The sequence below is a fragment of the Periophthalmus magnuspinnatus genome, chromosome 8 (assembly GCF_009829125.3).
Source record: "Periophthalmus magnuspinnatus isolate fPerMag1 chromosome 8, fPerMag1.2.pri, whole genome shotgun sequence".
Classification (NCBI taxonomy): domain Eukaryota; kingdom Metazoa; phylum Chordata; class Actinopteri; order Gobiiformes; family Gobiidae; genus Periophthalmus; species Periophthalmus magnuspinnatus.
The window spans coordinates 23,833,358-23,849,386 of NC_047133.1; the positions used below are offsets into that span (position 1 = coordinate 23,833,358).

Consider the following 16,029-nt stretch of genomic DNA (forward strand, 5'->3'; position numbering starts at 1 on the left):
GTCAAGTCACAGCCTGTCATGAGTAATGAACAAAAGTATGTGACAAACAGGATTTCAACTTCAAATCATAAAAAACATTAATCACACCTTGATTGCTTAGGTTTTGTGAATTTAAATGTTTACTTAAAGGTGCGCTATGTAAGTTTTCAGGTGGAGACTCCTTGACCTGCTTGTCTCCATGGAGATATTATTGCTTTGGCTCGAATGTTCCACTAATACCATTATGGTGTTAAATTTCTGTGGGGACAAGCATCTCCAGGCCAAGTTATGCATGCTTGCCAAGATGACTTTTTGAGCAATAAAACAAGAGTAACTGATGTTTCATGCCATACTGTGGAATATTCAAAAATTGTGATCAATCAATACAAGGAAAAAAGAAAAAAACATGACTTTTTTTACATAGCCCCAGCCCTATTTGAAATAATATAATGCTCAAAATACCAGTGTTTTCTGTCCTACATTAAGCTCATGGTAGCCTTTAAACCTGCATAGACAGAACTGCTGAGGCTATATTGAATTTGTGGATCTGTGTCGTGCTCAACAGCAGCGCATCATCGATTCCTGAGCGGATTTTTTTTTTTCTTTCGTTTTCCCAAAAAACCTTGAGATAGCGGTACCTTGATGTTTATGTAGTAAAGGCACACAGACACGGTGCCCTTCCAGCTAGATGGAATTCAAACCATCTCCAGTGCACTCCCCTTTCAAAGCTCTAGGCGTTGTATATGCTTTTTCCTTGAGTATGTAAAGCTCACGTAAATATATTATTGTACGATTTCAGAGCAAGGATCCATTTGGAAATCTACAGTAGAGTGCCTCGTACATTAAAGTGAACATTTATCCATACAAGCTGCACCGTTTTGTGGATGGCAGGCCCTGTTAAATGCTTGCGTGACACCAATCAGCCATAATTACCTCTGAGGCTTGAGTTTTCCTCCCTCCTAATTGGCCTTTGCTGTCAATCAACAAGTGATTTCTGCTCCGAATTGAACTAAAGGGAATGATAGAAGCAGCAATGGCGGGATAATTGAAAATAATTGAGCAAATTGCAGACTTGAGAAAGTTGGCTTCATCAGCACTGCGGGGGCGGACTGTACGAGCACGCGGAGAGCGAGGGATCTTAATGATAATGAACAAAAACAGCAGCGTCCATTTTGGATCAAGCCCTGGAGGATAGCCGGGCTTATAGGAAGAATCGAGTGTTTGCACGTTAAGAATGACATGCGTAAAAGAGGCTCTCCAGCACATGAAACCCCTCACAGACCCAACAAGACCAGCTTATTCAGTGTGCTTCTAATCCACTGTTTTGATATAAATGTGGGCAGTAAAAAAAAAGGATCTTTTTTGGGGATATTACGATGGTGTTATGCAATCAGAAATGTACTAAATTATGCCTGTAAAAGCCTTAGTTGAGGCTCAAGTCTCACATATGTACATTTACCATAGACTGTATAAAGAGCGTGACGTCACCCATTGATTTCAGCTCCACTCAAATGAAGCTCATCCAGAGTCAATCTGAAGCGAAGCTGTTGAAGGTCCTTTCCTGCTCGCATCGCTGATTTAGCAAGGAGCGGGCGCTTAGCAACGCTGTCAATCAAACCTGTTGGTCACGTAATTAATGTTCATATCTTGATTCACAGGCAAAATAACAACAAAAAAGTACCAGGATCATGTAGAGCGGATTAATATGAACATTTTAAGACCAAAATGTCGAGGCTCACTGCAGCAGTTACAGAGAGAGGGATGACAATTTTTTTAATGTAAAGTGAATTGGAGCCAGAGTCGATGGAGCCAGAAGCACGCCCACGATCACTTCCTATTTGGAACGCGCTGGCTAGTGTGTTAGTGTGTCCCTTTATATATATAGTCAATGCTTATTTAAAAGTGTGCTGCAAGTCTTTCATATATACTCTATCTTCATATATCTCAAAAACAATAGTAATTATGTTGTTTGGTTTTTTTTTTATCTGTCATTTCTATTCTGGTACACTTCACCCATGTTACGTGGTATGACTCTGGTGCGTGAGTGATTATTGGCGGTCACACTTTATCACCATGAGAGATGTTACTGTCACGCATTTGACATGTGTAATTGTCCACTGTCAACAGTATTGTCCAGTCTTCAGTTATTTTTAACAAATTCTCTACTGTCATCTCTCTCACTTTAAACAAGAACATAATTATCACCGGTAAGCTAGTTAGTGTACAGCTCCAACCTTAAAGTCTTAACAACAAGCAGGAGAAAAGTACTGTAATGTGTCATCGTTGAGGCATTTAAATGAACTCTGTGACGTGCATACTTCTGCTTATACGCTTCTGTTATAGGCCTATACTATGCACGATTGGAGGTCAGTACATTGTGTTTTATGAATAGAAAAATACAATGGAGGTATATACGGGTACATTCAACATCTGCTCAACTTTCTATTTCTATCTGGACTATCTTGACTCTTTGAATGGTTCCACTTTTAAAAATATTTGGCTTTGTGAGTTCCATCTTCAGTGAACTACACAACATACTGGTGTATTCTGGCATGTTTCGTCATAAAAATATATATATTAGTAAGTAGTGTTGTTCTAAAGCAGGGACGTCAAACACATTTTCACCAAGGGCCACATCAGCAAAATGGTCGCTCTCAAAGGGTCACATGTAAAATAAATTTAACTACTTTTTTAACTTGTGCATTAACTGTCTGTATTTATTTCTTATTCAAGTTAAAAATATTACTTATACATTTCCATAGATTAAAAAAAAAAAAGGCTGTATAACTAATCTCCTGATAAACTGACATTTTAAGATGGTCAAACCTTTTAATTTATCTTGTTGTGGCCCACATAAAATGATGTGGGGGGCCACATTTAGCCCGGGGGCCTTGAGTTTGACACATGTGTTCTAAAGTAACTGTAGCAGTTTTAAGACTTACATTTAGCTTAACTTACTAAACTAAAACGAGTTCAAAAAGCTCCACCAGAAGTACCTGAACCCCGTTTTGTGAACCACTTTGACTTTGATACAACATTGTGGAGTTCTGACTGAAAACTATAGGTTATTTTAGATGAAAGCTGCATCTCATGTCAGCGTGAGTGACAAATGTTTACATCTTTCCGCCAAATATTCTTTACATACTTTTACATAACGCATTTGAACGCTGCGAGCCAGTTGTGAGTCGCATAAATCATCTGAAAGCCTACGAAATTTCCCTGCTGTGGGTGGATTTGTATATCAGATAAAGAAGCAATACTGACAAGCGGGGGGACTTAAGGTGGCCCCTCGATTTCTGTTGTTTGCCGTCTCTTTTCTTTTTCTTCCTCCTACTCTCTCCATCCTCAAGAGCTGCTTACCTTCCAACTGCTTAAAAAAATCACTGCAATTTACATTTCCATATGCTGCCAGTGGCGCCAGGGAGAGTGGATAATTGGGTTGAAAGTGGTGACGGTGAGAGGGGGATAGAGGAGAGCTACGGAGAGAAAAAAAACACACACACAAGCCATAATAGCACGTTTTTCTTTTTTTTGGTCCAACTCTTTCACTCGTCATTTTGCTGCGCTGCTCTTAACCACTTGTGTAGCTGAAAAGATTTACCTTGGCCTCCTATTTGGTGTCTCTCTTAGCAGAATGAGTAGAGCTGCCTCCCCCAGAGCTCCCCTCCTGTCTCATCCATATTAATTCTCTCTCTCTTTCTCTCTCTCCTTCTCTCTTTCTCTCTCTCCCTCTCTAGCTATCCTTATTCTCTCACCATGTCACACGCAGCATGGTGTTAATACGCCAATTAGTACTAAGAGCAGATAATGGACTATGTCATATTGCAAAAAAGCCAAAGAGACACAGAACAGCTGAAAGTGAGAGTGCTGGAGGTGCTGGTTGTGGATGTGGCTTGCTGTGATGTTTTGTGTTAGCTGTGTAAGTTAGCGGTTAGCTTCAGTCCAGTGTGTATCTGCTGGTCATGGGTTAGTATCATAAAGTGGAAGTGCAGAGCCAATTTGCAGCCAACAAATAGTGTTTAGCCTGGTTGGATTCCTGCACTGAGTGACTCCAATTTCACAAAATATCATTTCTGTTTTCCACAAACCCAAGGCATGCGTAAACTAGTTATTTTGATAGTTAGAACAAAAACATGAATAATGACTATAACTGAAGAAGCTTGCTGATTACAGTGGTTTAACAGGTGTTTGGTTTTCCCATCACGTTGGCCCATCAGGTTGGCCCATCAGGTTGGCCCATCACGTTGGCCCATCACGTTGGCCCATATGTGTCAGTGTGCACAGCATGGAGTACTTGACTCACTTCAAAGACTTGGGACTTGACTCAAACATAATGAATGATTTTCTGAGGTGAATTTCTGAGGGTAAATTTATACTTAATTACTTACTACAACTTGCACTGCCTACTTGTGTATATCTGCTCCATATCTATGTTCTTAGATGGCGGTTTTAAATTCAAATGTAATTTAAAGTTGTAAGAATTCACCATAGGGCCCAAGTACTGAGCACAGGTATTGTAAAATAATGAATAAGCTCTATTTAAATGAGCTGGACCTTGGACTTGGGTTTCAGATGATAATGACTCTGACTCTATCTTTTTTTAATGCCTCACACTTGAACTGACACTGTGAAACCCAAGGACTCCACACTGAGTGACGTGGACTTGAAAAACCGTGGCTTAGCTTCAACACAGGTGCACTGCAACCCAGGGGCACGGGTGCTACTCGGAAGGCAAAGGTTTTCTTAGGTGCTAGTGGATTTGAAAAGTTTGAGACTTGTCATCTTATTTATCCAGTTTTGTTGGACAACAGATGACTAATAAATCCCAAGCTCTTAGCATCTAGTTAACAATGTATCAACCATATGAAATACTTAAACAAAAAATCACTGTGATCTTTTGAAATTTAATGAAATTATAATTCTGTATTGTACCAAAACCATTTTGAAAACCTTTTAATCACACACTGCTAATTATTGGTATAAAAACATGGTTCTCAATGTGTTTTTGATAACAGAAATATTTCACCAAATCTGCTGTTTTTCTCTTCCACAACTGTAAATACATGGGGCGCGTTCCTCGTGATTCAGGAGATAATTTGTCAATCACTGCACAACACATCGCTGCACGCCTCACTGTGAAAATAGGGAGGTATTTTGCAAATAGGCCAAGGCAATATGTAAATAATAGCACTGCATAAACATGAATTCTGACTGGGAAAAATTGTCATTAATCAAACATGAGCTGCAACAAATTAAAATGTGCCAGCTGCATGAGTCCATTTTTCAGGCTTTTCAAAGAAGAAAACAAGAAATCTTTGGGCTGATGCTCTGTTGATAGAGCCTTATCCAAGAAAGCATCGCCGTATTGAGAATATAAATGCAACTCGCAACAAAAAGATTTATTATTAACAATGATTCAAATTTTCACAGTCATGGTGCAGGCAGAACGAATTTATTCAGTGATAAAACGTACCCATGGCACAAAAGACGATGGTACTACACAATACACGGCGCAGTGGCAGGATTTATCTAAGATGTTCTCTCATTTTTTCTGCTCCCCTGTGTATTTTAACCAATGCCTTTATCTACACTTATCTGGGGCTTTTTATGTGAGCGAAAAGCAGGAAGGTAATTAGGATGTTGTGTTCTCAAATTGAAGTTTGAAAGAGTCGGCTTTTCATTTGAGTCCTATCTGCGCGTCCCGTGTTTGTTTCATGGAGAGATTTGGTAAAATAGTCATGTTTTTAAAACATTGTTCCAAAATGTGAAGCTACTTCTCATCAAAATGTGTAAATAGGATGGTAAATTAACACAGATTTAGTATGTGCAGAAGCAGAACCATATCTGACCCTTTACTAACCTTTGGCCAAACAAGTACAAACAACTAAGATCATTGATTTTCTCCAAATCTGCATTTAACTCACTGTGATTTTCAGTCGAGGTCAAGGAAAATGTTATTAGTTTTAGGGCAATCATCTGAATCCCAATGTTTTGAACAAAATTACACAAAGACGATTCAGATAAAACTAGATTTTTACTATTCTGGAATTGGGTCTTTTTTATGTATATTTGGATTATTTTATACAATTAAAGCTACACTATGTAACTGTTCTAGTGGAGGATCAGCCACTTATTTGATAATAGACAAGCAGGTGACACAGGCAGCTTTGCTGGTTTTCGATTTTGTTTACAATAAATTTAATTGTAATTGAATAAATGCAAGACCAAAAGTTTTATGCCATACTAAGAAACATTCTATTCAAAGCAATAACATCTCCATGGAGACAAGCAGACCTCCCTGCCCATACCAGAAAAGTCACATAGTGCACCTTTAATATGCGACTGGTTTGGCATTAGTATGAAGAGTATGTCTATCTGATCTATTTAATTTTACCAGCCTTAAAATGTATTAAGCAGAAACAAGACCCCGACTGTGCCCACATTTACCCCCAGTAAATGGAGCCTATAGCACACACATTACTGCCATCATATAACAGTACACTTTCTTGAGTTTATTAAGTCTGTGTGCATTTAATCACTGTGTAGTCAATGTTGTTGTTGCTAAGAGACAGGGGTGTGTTGTACAACTGCTTGGGCCGCGCCAAGCGTCAGTAACTGCTGCAAATCCGCAAAGCGCTTATTTCATAGCGAGCTGCTGCCGGTCCTTTGTGCACTTAGTGTCGGTTTGCATACAAGACTCATGATTATACCAATCATTTTGACCTTGCTGAATAACATTACCACTAAAATAGCTTAGAAACTTGTGTGTGTGCGGTACACAGCTCAAAGTACATTACGCTTGCTGTTTATTGGCACATCGAGTCAGACAGCCCATGAAGGTCAATAGAGTGGATTGGAGAGCAGTGCAAGGCGGAGGGTGCCGTGTGACAAAGGCCTAAGTGGTAAAGGCAGCGTAGAGACCGCTCACTACAATACTCACATTAAGAATCATAATACGGAGAGACATCAGTGTTTTTACTAAACAAACTCCAGTGTAATTACAGCAAGATTTCATTTCTGGCATCTTTAGACATAAGGGACAAAAACGCCAACTGGATTTGTCTTGTGTCCTGACCTTGGGCCTTTTTAAAGAAAAAAACATGACATATACATAGCTTTGTTGAATGGAGATTACATTATGGATCTACAATAGAAGAATCTGTCTGTTTGTGTTTAACCTTTGTGCTTTCCACTATAAGGGACACTATGCACATTTTCTGGTGTTGGTTGTGGGGGTCTGCCACGCGCTTGTGTCATGTATATGTTAATGTATTTCCTGGAATGTTCCACAGTATGGCAGTAAACCTGTCTATCTTGCAAAATCATAGTTACTTTTATTGCTAAGAAAATACGACCAAAACGTGCATTTTTAAAGGGCCCATATTAAACTATTTTCTGATCTATGTCATAATGTTGTTTCCTCATCACAAACATAACTGGAGTTATGTTTTGTTTCATTCACACGTTTAACACACAAACCCTGCACATCTGGGCTGAGTTCTTCTCTCAAACTGAAATCACTCTGTTCCACTTTGTGATGTCATGTGATAACACAGGAAGTGCTCTATTATGTTTTTAAACTCCTACACCTTCACTAAAATTGTTTGGATATTGATTGGAATTGCCGATCTCTATTGAACTAAAGGTAAAAGGAGCTGTTAACCTGAAAACTACCACTTCATGACATCAGAAGGTGGAACAGCACATTTTGAGCCTTGGAGATTGTAGACAGACTAATAATAAAAGGCGTGAAAGAAACAAAACACAACTCCAGGTATGTTTTATGAGAAGGTAACAGCATTATAACGTGGCTCAAATCTCAATTTTGTGTAATATAGGGCCTTTAGTGATAGTCAGCCCACCTCTTCACAGATCAGACCTGTCACTTGATCCGATGGAGTCATTTGCTTTCTCAGCCAAAACTCCATCACTTGTGAGGTGTTCCTGGTTTGCAGTGGCCATAAATTAGCATGGATGCTGCTTTACTATAACTGTTCAGTGTATTTTGTCTGATTTTACTTTTCACCAGTCTGACAGTGCATTGAACAGAGGAGTAGATTCATGTTAAAGGTTTGTGACTTTCTGGAGGTCACCTGCATGATTCCATGGAAACAGAAAGTTAAAACTATACTTTGGAGCATTCTCTATGCATAGATATGTTTTAATGCTATTCTGTGGAAAATTATAGCCAAAAGAACAACATTTCCACTGAAACAAGCAGGAGGAGGCCCACCTCCAGACCAAGTAACAGTCAGGTTTGTGGAGATGCAAGCCCAAGAGGAGTAAAGGCGCAGGTTATCCTAAGTTTTCCATTGCAATAAAAATGACTAAATTGAAAGAACGTGCTATTATTTTAGTCAAATATTTGGCACAAAAGTTGCATATTGTTGCTTTAAATTTAAGGTACACTTTACTGTCCCTATACGGAAATTTGTTCTGTGCATTTGACCCTTCCTTCAAAGCTGGGACCCATCTCTGTGATCTTGTTGGTACTGTTGATCAGGACTGAGTTTGCTGGAGGATTGTACCTATTGTGCATGTTTTGGGTTTGGGTAGAAAAAAGGGTCTACCTCCAGAGTTCTGGGCTCTTTTTTTAATCATTTAGGGGAGCCATGTGAGGATTTATGCCCTTGGCCAACATATTTCTGTGGACGGGTCTGCCACCCCGTGTAAATGATGATCTTACATAACATAGACATTACAAAACATAATGCGTTGGACAATAGAACATGATCGCTACTTTGCACCAGCCGAATAACAATGTTAAACACGGAACAATGCATGTTGTCATTTATTTTACACAGTGATGACATGAGGCTTTAGTGATCACAGGCTATTTTTATACCAGAAAGAAAAGAGCGTATGTCGTCAGCATCTCTCTGACTCATTGTCATCATGCTGATCCTCTCCTTGGGTATGTAACACTCGTTCCTAAAGTTCATTCTCACCTGTAAGACTCCCTAAGACTTTGTGGCAACACGGGGATCAAATTGGCCCACTTTTCTGAGTTGCTGCTGGTTTGGTCGCACTTTTTCATTATCTAAAGTTACCCAGGAGAAACGTTGATCACTTAAAACTAATGAAAAAACATTATGTTGCCCTTTGAGATCCATTTAAATTCACGCTGGTGTAGTTAGATAGAGAACAGATGCTTCTTAATAAACGTAAGCTTATTTCCTTACAGTATTGTTTCAGTATGGTTTATTTCATCAGCACAACATGAAATGTCAGAGATATTATGATTTTATGTCAATTATAGGCCTATCCATTTATGCTGTCAGAAGATTTGCCATTTTGTCCGTTTGGGCATATTAAAGTTTTGGTGTGCAGCTGTAAAACAATATACACAAACATCATTTTCAAATGATAAAATGTGGCTGTTTCATATGAATCAAACGTATTGTGCTATAAATGAATGGAAGTGAGTTACCTTGAATCCACTAAACAGTGAAATGTAGCCGTACCCACGTAGCCTGTTTTTGAACCCCACCTTGTTCAGTCACGTGATGCGTCCACCTGAAAAAGACCAACTCAGAGGAGTGGGCGGCCGTTAAGCGATGCATCTGTCCTCTCTGAGGGCGAGTGGCGCTTTCAAAAAAAAACCTTTAATGTATTTGCGGTTATCAGAGTCTGTGTGTGCGCACGAGGGCATGATGATGGAGGCGCGCGGACGTGACAGGCCCGTTGCACACTGGGCTGCTGCATGCGCGCGCGGTTAGTGAGTGAGTGGTCCTGATGAGAGTGTGTGCGCTGCCTGCCGACGAGGAGGGAAACTGGACGAGAGGCTGTGGCGCCAGGACGCACGGGACCACGGCGGATCAGCGGCGGAGACGGTCCATCATCGACCTTACAATGGACATTTCGAACACTAAAGCTGTTTGTGTGAGGAAGAGGACTTTATAGGTTACGCTCAAAGAAGAGACTGCTCTGGTTTGTTTGACGCAGGCATTTGATAAAGTGGTGTCTCAAACGAGTGTAACGAGAAACGGACCATCACAACAGCACGAAGTTGAAATTACAGGCGCATTTGTAGTGTTTGTGGGGTTAGAACTAAATAATGTTGTCGTTTTTGTTTATTTTGATGCCCACGGGGGCGCCTTCTCTCGAGACTTTACTCAGATCGTAGGGATCCTGCCCCGCAACTTGCTCTTTTTATATTTAACTCAAAGGGATTTTGCCCAGTTTGTCCTCTTTAGCTTAGTTTGTAAGATATGCGCCTTATCAATTTTTAATTCTTATGCATCCGCACGAAGACCGGAGAGGACAGACGCGAAGGGAACACGAGGAGCAGCGGAGAGAATGAAGGGAGCACACTGAGCAAGAAGAGGACAAGGAATCAAGGTAAGGACCGTGGCTTGTGTTTATGAAAACCATGTCATATGCTCCACGCTGGCTCTCCCTATCAGGCTGCGTGAGGTGTCCACGCGTGTAAGCCGATTTATCGACTGATATTTAATGCTTTGACAGATGCAGAGCTCATGTTTACGCCGCGTCTACGGCAGTCACTACGGATTTAAATCGCGTGCTGGAAGCTCTAAATTACTCCGATTGACTGCGTTCATTTATTGGTCTTTGCACTGTGAACGCGGGTAAACGAGGAGGTGAAAACAGCACATTTTGGATCCTAAAAAGTGACTTAGATTAAGATATGCAGTGTCTGAACCGTCCTCTTAAAACACGCGTCCCGGGATGCTTTACCGTTTACATTACCAAAACCCACATTACTCAACTCCATCTGGCCCGGCTACACCATTAATCTTTATGTCCTCACATCATCACCTCCAGTCTGTGGCACCCAAGGGCTTTGAGCATAGGACGCTGTGCTATGTGTTCCACAAAATCACACGCAGCTTGTCCACAATGCAAGTTATTATTCTATGGGAATTGTTGGTGTAGTTTGAGTAAAAAGACACAGAAGATCCTCCCATACTGCACCCACTAATGTGCTGGGCTTCATGAATATAAATGCAGTAAGCCCCTGGTTAGAATTAAGTCCCACTTTAATAACCAAAACTGCAATAAAACACATGCACAATGTTGTTTTGGTAAAAGAAATGAAGTCTTCTCTGTTGTGTGTTATTTTAATAAAGTCATCTGGAGGAAAACCTAGTGAAGAAAACAGTATTTGTGCTGGAATAAGCCTTTTCCTTGTTTCAGCGGGTGCATTGTGTTTGTCCTGCCAATTCTGGGGCCGAATGAAATTCAAATTCTTCAGGTGGTAAAACAGCAATATTGCAACTGTCTGATTGCGTTATCTGGGCATTCAAGAAGTCCAACTTGGAATTGGTTTACTGCCAAGCACTCTCCCTGGGAAGACAGAAGGATTTATTTCCCCCTTGTCTGTGTGTCACATCACCATCACAAAAATTATTCTCGCCTTTCACTGGCTGAATAATAGTCATACATTAGCATGGCATTAATGCGCGTCATACTTTTTAATAACTCGCTAATCATAATGAGATTTATTTCAGGCAGGCTTGGCAATTGAAAGGCACCACAGTTGTTGGATTCAACAACTGAATTGTTCGGTGGAAGGTGCAAGCTGTGAGGAAAATAATCTCTGTGGATGCTGTTGGAAAGCTTTACACATACAAAATCACGTTAATTCAGTCACATGTTTTATTTGTGGTCTTTTGAGTTTCTTTTAAACACTTCTGAATACTTAAATTAACATGTTGGTATACGTGTGTAATTTTACCCTGTGTGTGAAATATGTTGTTAGGGAATATGTAAGAAAGGATTTGTGTTTTGTGTTTAAAGAAGGACTCGTAATAAAATCAACCATTAAACTAGGCCTGTTTAAAGGGTGTGTAGAACTGTAGTTAGAGTATTGTCTGCATCCAGTCTGGGCACCGTGTTTATCAAATAAAACCAGTGCCTTGGTGAGGGTCTTAACTCTCACAGCGCATCTTGTTTCGTAAAGCATTTGCACTATATACTTAGCTATTCTTACTTTCCAATCCCTATAATTAATTTATTCCAACACAACCAGGACAACTTAATGAATATGTAAGTAAATCAGCAGATAGGATAAAGCAGTGATCTGAATTTCATAATATGACCTATGATATTTCACACCCTGAGAACAGCTCACACATTGCTTCTGCCACTTCAAGGAAAGTAACACACATCGATTTCATTTTCCCAATGTTTCCCTTCCGCTCATAACACAGATTTAATTACAGACTGTGTTAACTGCTGCTGTCGGTAAATATTGCTGATTTTGACCTTTGCATGGAAATGTGTCCTTAACCTGTGAAGGAGGACACTGACAAACAGTTCATTCAAAAATCAAGGAGATGGGGCCATGGGTAATAACAGAGAAGTAGTAAGAACATATGTGGAGGTTAATACCGAGCCGCTACTACTACTGTTGCCCCCATTATAATTAAGTTTGACCCTTACGTTTTAACTGCCCTGGAATATTCTTTCATATTTACAGAGAAGCCACAAAAACTAAGACACAGCACAAAGATTTCGGAAACAAAATGACAAAATGTGGTAAAAAGCACATGGTAACGAACACATAATGACATATAATGAATGCAGATGTATCTAAATATGACGATATAAGACATTTAAATCAGTGAAATATTTTAAGAAATGTATTTTTAATCTGCAGCTTTAATAGTGTCAAAAATATAATAATATATTTCATTATTGGTCCTACACATTTACAAAAACATTACATTATATTTTAAATGATTAATTTGCTTAATCCTGTGTATTATACTTACTGTTTACTATTTATTTTTATTTTTAACATTGGATTGTCGTCGGGGAGCAGTGCAGTCGTGTAAACTGCAATTATTGTTATAGTTATTTCAGTAGAAGTAGTAGTAGTAGCAGTAATAGCAGTAGCAGCAGTTGCGCACTAGGAATAGGACCACTAAATGAATGTCTGGTTTATTCCTGCCCCCTGCTCTATAAATGTGCTCCTACCATCTTGCTCCCTTATATTCATGGTCTAAGATAAATGTCGCTTTGCTGTGAATGGCTGGAGCAGCAGCACATCATATTCTAATTATGGCTTTAACCTCATCAGTGCATTTTGACGATGAAGATTCACTGATACCATCTCTGATTACAACTCCTAGTCTCACTTTGCAGCCACACTCCGGGTTTCTCATGGTTCAGTGAACAGTGTAAGATATATTTTGATTAATCGGGTCCAACTCCCAAATTAGTTTATAGTCTATCAGCAGATTATTTGCAATTATAAGCATAACATTTGCTCCGACACTGTGCTTACAAATGACATACATAGCTTTAATCATCATTAGTGTGTTGATTTGAGAAGAGCTATAATGCTAATGGTAGAATTAGCTGCTGTTTATTTGAATGACTACTTTGGATTTAATGATAATTTATATAAATATCAGTGTATCATTTTGAACATAGTCATGGTTGGATGGAGTCTGTCCCAGCAGCTATGGGCTTTGGGCTGGGTGCGTTATTGACAATGGGTAGTTTTTCGTGAAACTGACATATGTAATCTAACTTAATTTAACACTTGTTTATTGGAAGCATTTTTTGTATTGGGTAGCCAAAGACATTTAAATTGAATGATTGAGTTAGTTCCATTTGGAAACATTTACAAACCAAACAACTATTTATTTTTACATTTTCATGCTTGGACAGGAACCCAGCATTGCTTCGAAGTAATAAAGTCAACCCACTGTCTCTATACACCCTTGTTTCTCACTTTTACCACTATGTTACTATTATTTCAGTACAATAGATAGATATAGATATAAAAAAAAAAAATCTCTGGGTCTTGTGGGGATTGGCAGTGCCTCGTGTGCCCATGCGCCTACACTCTGAATCTTCGGGGTGCAGAAAAAGGCTAATCTTTTGTAGCCTTTTCAGTTTTGTGGGAGAGATCTGTCTCCGAGGGCCACTTTTTCACTCAGCTGACCCAGAAACGCTGGGTGCATCGCTCCTATGTCCTTTAAATCTCCTCTTTGTAGCAGACACTGTTTACCTGCAGCTGCTGCTTGTCGACGGCTGATAAGAGTTGTCCTGACAGGAAAGCCATTATGATCATAATGACAGTCATTGTGGTCTGCTGTTTTACCACTGCGGACAAAGCACTAGAGAAGTGGTTTGAAGCGGCGTCTGCAAATGCAATAGAAAATCCCTAATGTGTTTTGTCTTTTAATTTGATGCCGGTTTGCTTCTTCAGTGCGGACTGTAAAAACGTAATGTATTATAAAGAGAGGAGGATCACAAGTGGAAACCATTTAAGCATTTTTAAGATGACCAGTTTTTAAGCAATGTGATCAGACAACAATTCAATTCTTTTTGTTACTCAATATCTTAAAGCCTATTTTTTTATTTTTTTGTTTTACAGAATTTGGGCTTTGTGGAATTATTGATCTTGAGTCAATTTTTTGGTATTTTGATGGATTTATATAGGCAATAAAAATGGAAGAGGACACGAAGTGAGTTTGCTGTTGTTTTTAGATTGAATTGTTATTGCATCAGAATGGGCGTCTGACTTAAAAATATACAATTTGGAAACAAGAAATCAGTGCGATGCGAACCCTAACCTCAAATACAAAAAACCCAATAGGAAATCCGACATGGCGCAATACAACCATCTGCACCTTTCAACATGTTGTTTTTACAGTGGAACAGAACCTGAGTATGTCTTACCATTAATAACTACATCCTTCCCAGTGCTAGAAAGAGGTTGAAGCTGTGGACTTTGAGCAGCCAATCTTACAAGAACCCCACTATAGTCTAATCCAATTGTGCCGCTGCCAGCCCTGAGCCCGCGTGGTGTAGGCGCCGCCATGTCGAAAACCAAACGGCCAGCAACCAGAGCGCATGAACCGGGAAAATCAATGAGGACTCTTTTTCATAAATGGAGTGTGTGTTAAATTAGCTGGATGGGTCCATGTAGCAACACATCGCCTTTGAGTGGCTGCTGTATTCGGGTTTGTGTCTATTGACGGAAAGACGACTTGATGTGTACAACAGTGAAAAGACTCGCTCATACTCAATCAATGTGACCAATCAGCCCCACCAGAAATCCATTCACTTCTTATAGCCATTTGGAGAGGCCACGTCACAGCAGTTCCAACCTCCGGATTGTAACAGCGGTTTAGAATGCCCGACGTTGATTGCCCTTTTGAGCTCGCCTGATTTCACTATTCATGTTGTCAAAAGCTGGTACAAATAGTCGTTTTGGCGCTTGTTTGTTTCTGCTTTTACATATATTTAATAGGTTTTAAATTTTGAAAGCTTTTGGGAGTAATGATCACAAATCCATATAAAATCGTGATCTATGTGGTATGGCATTTGAAGAAATCAGCCATGGCAGCTCTAGCCAAAGGTGTATAATGATAGCAGGGCTCTTAATACTCGAATCGATTGGGATCCTTTGGCGGAGAAAGCACAGTCACCCCAAATGTATTAATGCTGCTTTTTCACTGAGGGAGGGAGTGCATCCAAACACACATTATGCTTTGGTGTAGCCACAATATTTTTCATTATAATTACACAGACAATTTTCAATAGAAACAGCTCACAAAAGTGTCTCCTAAAAATATTATTTTCCAATCTTGCTTATTTGAGAAAGACAGGCTTTGACAAAAAACTAGCACGAGCAGAATGAGAATGCTGTTGATGCTAAAGTTTAAATTTAAGTATGTTTAATTTTTTGATTTAGTAAACAAAAAGGGAAAATTATTAAGTACTAAGGGTATAATTTTGCTTCCATATTGCAGCAACAAAGAATCGGCGGTGTCTCCAATCCTACTGTGACAAAATGAAGGCGGACGCATCATTTTTTTAATAATTATTTTAATATTCTTCTGATCTGGTAATATTTTGGCGTCAGATGCTTTTCTGGCTCAACATAAAGTAGCTGTTTTTGTATGAACTCTCCACGTGATGCAAAGCTGAGTGGCATCACGGATGAAAGAATCTGACCTAATAGCTTCTCAGATCAGCCTGTATGTTTCGCTCATAGTCTGACGTGGTGTTGGGGCCGGAGTACCGTGATGAGTTGGCTCTAATTGGCTTGTCTGATTTTGCAGAGAG

General features: G+C 39.5%; 1 protein-coding gene across 4 annotated transcripts in view; it reads left to right on the top strand.

Annotated features, from left to right (window-relative positions):
* Nucleotides 1-9,676: 9,676 nt before the first annotated feature.
* adgrl1a (adhesion G protein-coupled receptor L1a) overlaps nucleotides 9,677-16,029 on the top strand; it is a 134,206-nt gene continuing 127,853 nt past the window's right edge. For all 4 annotated transcript variants that reach the window (XM_033970994.2, XM_055223444.1, XM_033970995.2 and 1 more), the window contains exon 1: nucleotides 9,677-10,320. The gene's annotated coding sequence lies outside the window, so the exon portion shown is untranslated. The remainder of the gene's footprint in view (nucleotides 10,321-16,029) is intronic.